Source organism: Melanerpes formicivorus, unplaced genomic scaffold (genome assembly GCF_026170545.1).
Source record: "Melanerpes formicivorus ecotype bairdi unplaced genomic scaffold, bMelFor1.0.p_v2 SCAF_9, whole genome shotgun sequence".
NCBI classification, from domain to species: Eukaryota; Metazoa; Chordata; class Aves; order Piciformes; family Picidae; genus Melanerpes; species Melanerpes formicivorus.
Window position 1 is genome coordinate 3,743,835 of NW_027142361.1, and position 5,894 is coordinate 3,749,728.

The window sequence follows — 5,894 nt, forward strand, 5'->3', positions numbered from 1 at the left end:
GGGTAGAAGAAGTTATTTGCAAGTCACCATCTTTTTCTATTAACTACCAAGACAGTTTGCCTGACTAGTAAGTAAGAGTCCAGGTGAATACATTCTCTATTCCATCTCTCCACAGCTGATGTTGACCATAGCAGAAGCTTGGATACATAACAACTAAATTTGGGTGTCTTAGTCTGGAGCTTATTAAAAGTTAATATTTTTGTCAGGAAGACTCCCAATTGTCATCTGCAGCCTCTAACAGTTTATACAGCATAGCTTCAATCTCTTTTACTGCGAGCAAAACTGTGTTGCATTGTATCATATTTACAATAAATGCAGTCAACTATGGCAGCTCATCTGGCATATGGCGGCTTGCAAAAGCATGGTAACTTGTTGGTGTCCTGGAGCCATAACTGGAGCCATAACTGTTAACACAATTCAGACACAAACATTCAAATTGCATTCTAGCCAAATCAAAAACACCTAAATCCTAATGTAGATGGATGAGAACTTGATGGGAAAGGGTAGTTTTTGCTGCATTTTCAAATGCCTTTGTCTCTGTGACCATTTGAGGCTGTCCCCTTAAGAAAGGGAATATTGTGGTCGGATGTTTGTAAACGAAAGACGGATCTAAACTAATTTCATTGGTAGACTGGGGGGAAGCACCTTTTGAACTGGGAGTACAGCAGAGAATCCTGGGCATTCCTGCACTTTTCCTCAGTCTTGCTTTTCTCCCTTTGCAGCTCACAGCTTTTCTGGGCTCTCGGCCAGGCTTGGCCTTGAAGCAAGATAAAAGCGTGAGGCCTCTTCTAACATCCTAACACGTAACTGCTTTTTAATTAACAGTTTCTCTTTTTCTCTCTTTCTAACCCTCTCTGGGGAAAGGGGGAGAGAAGGGGGAGCAGAGGTGGGGAACCCCCTCAGCAGAGGGGGGAACTCTCATTTCTGTGCCACTTTGTTGTATATTTCTGTATATATTGTAAATACTGTAAATTCTGTATATATTTCCCTGCGTTTCCCTAAACTGCTTTGTAGATATACAGCACCCACTGCTTTTCTAATTCAGCTGTGAGTTTTTTTTTCCTTTCCTTTCAATTTTCTTTCCCTCTACTCACAGTGGGGGGGGGGAAGGGCCTGGCCTTTCCCCCAACCCTACGACAGTCTCATCTAGAAAACACTGTGGGAATTGTTGTTATTTCACTAACCAGCCTGGCTAAAACCAGAATCTTTTTGACATGTCTTCACTTAGTCAAACCAAAATGCAAAGTGTTTGGTTTGGTGACTACAACTGCACAGGCACAAAACTATTCTTTTCTGGGACAGCAGTGATAGTTCAGTTCACCTGTGATCAAGAAAGATGAATGGGAAATAAAGATGGTGCAGGGAAGAACACTGGGTTCATCTAAGGAATGTGGAACTGTATACAAAGAAGAGGTTTGTGTTAAGTTTCAGAACAGAAGCTGAAAGGTGATATTGTTATTTATAAGAACAAATAGGTATTAATTGGTCATGAATAAATTTCAGCTGAACATTAAAAGATATTTTCACACTATTAGAAGAGTGAGGTTTTGAAGCAGTCTTCCCATAGGATTCCTTATGGCAAGAAACTTAACCACTTTTATGAAGGGGCACAGTAAATTGAGGAACAGAATATGTTATGTGGAAGACTGATCTGCAAAACTCATTTCATGCTACTTCAGAGACTTCTATTTATTTAATGAAGTTACTCACCACCATTTAACATACACAGTTATATCCACTGGTTGGCAAAGTGCTAAGGACCCTCATGAAATGCGAGGCACAACTCACAATGTCAGTTCTTATCTGCCCTCTATTTTGACTCCAAAAATTCCACCGGGCTTGTCAAATATGATTTTCTGTTCCAGAAACTATCTCAGTTCCTTTATATTGGCTCATATTTTTCCAGATGTTTTGTGATCTCATCCTCTACTAATGTCTCCAAGACCTTGCCTACTGTCAAAATCAAACTTTATTGCAAACCTGTAATTCTCCGATTTCACCTTAGTCCTCTTTGTATGGAATGGGTTTACACTTGCAGTGTTGTTGTCCCTTAGCACTCCTTCCTGTTACAATAAGCTAGCAAATATTCTTCAGCTGACCGGTATCATCTTCCATCATCTCTTTCATGAGATTCAGATGTGACCAGCTGAGCCCTACAGCTGTCTCCTCCTTCCAGTGATTTTTGTTTTTTATTATTATTTTGTTTTTAGATTAATCCTCAAATTATTTTGGCTTTCAGAATATTTTAATTTCTGGCAACTTATTTTGTTTCTTCCTGAAGACCTGATGTCACTGATGGTAGAAGACTAAGGCTGAAGTAATGATGATACATTAGCTAAGACAATCCACAGGCTGACAATTTTTTATAGAGCTTTTTATGTCCAGACAAGACTGGTAGTGATAAAAGATAATGAACATCAGGTGTCTTCTTACTACTTTACATGCCAGGGAACTATTCAATTTACTGAAATTTTTATTGTTAATATCAGATCCGGTGAAATGTTCAGAAGTTCAGTGGTAATGGTGTGATGGAGGGATATGTTTGAACAAATGAGATGACTAAGACTAAAGGATACAATAGCTGCAAATCATCTAATTTTTCCACCATGAGTGTGTCTGAATTCACATTCAGACATTCCCTCTTCTTTTACCAAAAGTGGGAAGCCTTGCAGCAGACCTGGTGCTAGAGGGGTGGTTTGTGTCCAGGCATTTGCAGTCCTCTGGCATCCCCAAAAGTTCCCACTTACTTTGGAAATGTGTTGCAGAATACAATGATAAGTAAACCCATGGGAACAACATAATTGCTTCAAAACTCCTTAACATTCAAGGAATTGTATGGCCTATTTGTAACCCATCCTGCTGAATTTTGTGGACAAGTTATAATTCCTTAATAAGATAATGGAAGTATTAAGATACCTAGTTGTAGGTACATAAAACTTATTTTTTTTCCCCCACAGAGGGAAAAATCTCTTTTTAAAGGCAAAGTGTGACAGTCTAGTTGTTGGGTGAGCTCATAATTCCACAAAGCAGGCAAGGATCCCTTTTCATCTGGCCAGTCAGATGCTTCACTCAGTGAAAAAGTTCCAACTGGAAGCAGAGAGTCCTTATGTAAACAGAGGCTGTCCAGACAGGTCTCACACAAAGATCTTGTTTGCTTTGTCCCCTTTTTTTGACTAACTTCAGGGCTTAGTTCTCTATAGTCTCAGTTTAGCATCTTTCATGTGGTTCCAAAGAGGAGTAAGCTAAAGGGAGAAAGAGAGATTGCCTCATAAACATAAATGTTTCTATTATCTGGGTGCTCAACTGATTTGACAAAACCTGAATGACAGATAGGTCATAGGTTGTGGAGTCTGACAATGTGGATTCAAGTCTACTTGGCACAGACTTGGAAATTTCACATGGACTGAGATGCTACACCAGGGAATTTAGGGACCACAACTCTCAGAGTTGTAGGATTATGCTTGATTCATTGCTGCTGTTTTTAAGGAAATTTCCACAAGCACGTGGACAAGGTTTGATTTTTTTTTTTCCATTTGTTTATATTCCGATTCTCCTCTTCACCCAACCAGCATGAAGTTCCTAATATAGCCTTGACTCTCTCGGCTTCATACTACACCTGAAAAATAGTCATAATACCACTGTTCTTCTTTAAAGGTGTGATCTTTTTTAAAATGCACTGAGACTTGTAAGGTACCAATTAAGATAATGGGATATGATGGCATGTCAGTACCAATAGACATAAATAAGCAGCAGATGACCCCATGGGTTTTAAGTTTATAGTTAATTTGGACAGTTTATTCTACCATTGGAGTCAGTGACACAGTTTCCTCTGTTGGTGGTGGGATAAGAATTGTGTTAAAGTGTCCTTGAACAAGAGCCTCATATATCTCCAAGCATTAGTAATTTTTAGCACATGAGCTATACAGAGAGTTGAAGCTAGTGATAATTTCCCTTCTTGCTGAGTTTGTGCAAACATTTCCTGAAGCTTTCCATTTTACCACAATAGAAGCCTTTTAAAGCTTAAATGGGGATAACTTGAATTATTAGCAGTGGTCCCCCAGCCCAACCACAAGCATGTCTGAAGCAGCTTTTGCTGATAACACATGGCAACAACTACATTTTCTTCACATATACCCACAAAATAAACCGATATTCATGATTAGCACCAAGCTGGAAATCACTGTGTTGCTGGGACTTTTGCCCTCAAATAACCTTTCTATTTCTTTCCTGTATTTTTTTGCCTGACAATTTTGACATAAAATTCTAACAATTACTCAACAAAACCACAGGTCAGACACTTGTTAACACATATTGGTGGCACCCTACTGAATCATAGAATGGTTTGGGTTGGAAGGGACCCCCAAATGTCATTTATTTTAGAATAAACCAAACCAGGTTGGAAGAGACCTTCAAGATCATCGCGTCCAACCCATCAACCAATCCAACCCACCTAAACAACTAACCCATGGCACCAAGAACCCCATCAAGTCTCCTCCTGAACACCTCCAATGATGGTGACTCCACCACCTCCCCAGGCAGCCCATTCCAGTGGGCAATCACTCTTTCTGTATAGAACTTCTTCCTAACATCCAACCTGAACCTCCCCTGGCACAGCCTGAGACTGTGTCCTCTTGTTCTGGTACTGGGTGCCTGGGAGAAGAGACCATCATCCGCCTGTCTACAACCTCCCTTCAGGTAGTTGTAGAGAGTGATAAGGTCACCCCTGAGTCTCCTCTTCTCCAGGCTAAGCAGCCCCAGCTCCCTCAGCCTCTCCTCATAGGGCTTGTGTTCCAAACCCCTCACCAACTTTGTTGCCCTTCTCTGGACTCGCTCCAGCAAGTCAACATCCTTCCTAAACTGAGGGGCCCAGAACTGGACACAGTACTCGAGGTGCGGCCTAACCAGTGCAGTGTACAGGGGCAGAATGACCTCCCTACTCCTGCTGGCCACACTGTTCCTGATGCAGGCCAGGATGCCATTGGCCCTCTTGGCTGCCTGGGCACACTGCAGGCTCATGTTCAGCCTACCATCAACCAGCACCCCCAGGTCCCTCTCTACCTGGCTGCTCTCCAGCCACTCTGACCCCAGCCTGTAGCACTGCATGGGGTTGTTGTGGCCAATGTGCAGAACCCGGCACTTGGATGTGTTAAATCTCATGCCGTTGGACTCTGTCCATCTGTCCAGCCTGTCGAGGTCCCTCTGCAGAGCCTCTCTATCCTCCAGCAGATCAACTCCTGCCCCCAGCTTGGTGTCGTCAGCAAATTTACTGACGATGGACTCAATGCCCTCATCCAGATCATCAATAAAGATGTTAAAGAGCACGGGGGCCCAGCACTGATCCCTGGGGCACACCACTAGTGACTGGTCACCAGCTGGATGTGGCACCATTCACCACCACTCTCTGGGCTCGGCCCTCCAGCCAGTTCCTAACCCAAAACAGTGTGCTCCCATCCATGCCATGGGCTGACAGCTTGACCAGGAGTTTGCTATGGGGGACAGTGTCAAAGGCCTTGCTGAGGTCCAGGTAGACCACATCCACAGGCCTCCCCACATCCACCAGGCGGGTCACCTGATCATAGAAGGCTGGCGCCGTGGCTTAGTTGGTTAAAGCGCCTGTCTAGTAAACAGGAGATCCTGGGTTCGAATCCCAGCGGTGCCTGCGCAAGGTGGCGCGTTTGTTTCAGGGGTGACCTTATCACTCTCTACAACTACCTGAAGGGAGGTTGTAGACAGGCTGATGATGGTCTCTTCTCCCAGGCACCCAGTACCAGAACAAGAGGACACAGTCTCAGGCTGCGCCAGGGGAGGTTCAGGTTGGATGTTAGGAAGAAGTTCTATACAGAAAGAGTGATTGCGCTATGGAATGGGTTGCCCGGGGAGGTGGTGGAGTCGCC

At 43.3% G+C, this 5,894-nt stretch overlaps 1 non-coding gene across 1 annotated transcript; it reads left to right on the top strand.

Moving 5' to 3' along the window:
• Positions 1 to 5,585: 5,585 nt before the first annotated feature.
• On the top strand, positions 5,586 to 5,659 carry TRNAT-AGU (transfer RNA threonine (anticodon AGU)). The gene has a single exon. It is a non-coding gene; the product is annotated as a tRNA-Thr (tRNA).
• Positions 5,660 to 5,894: the final 235 nt, after the last annotated feature.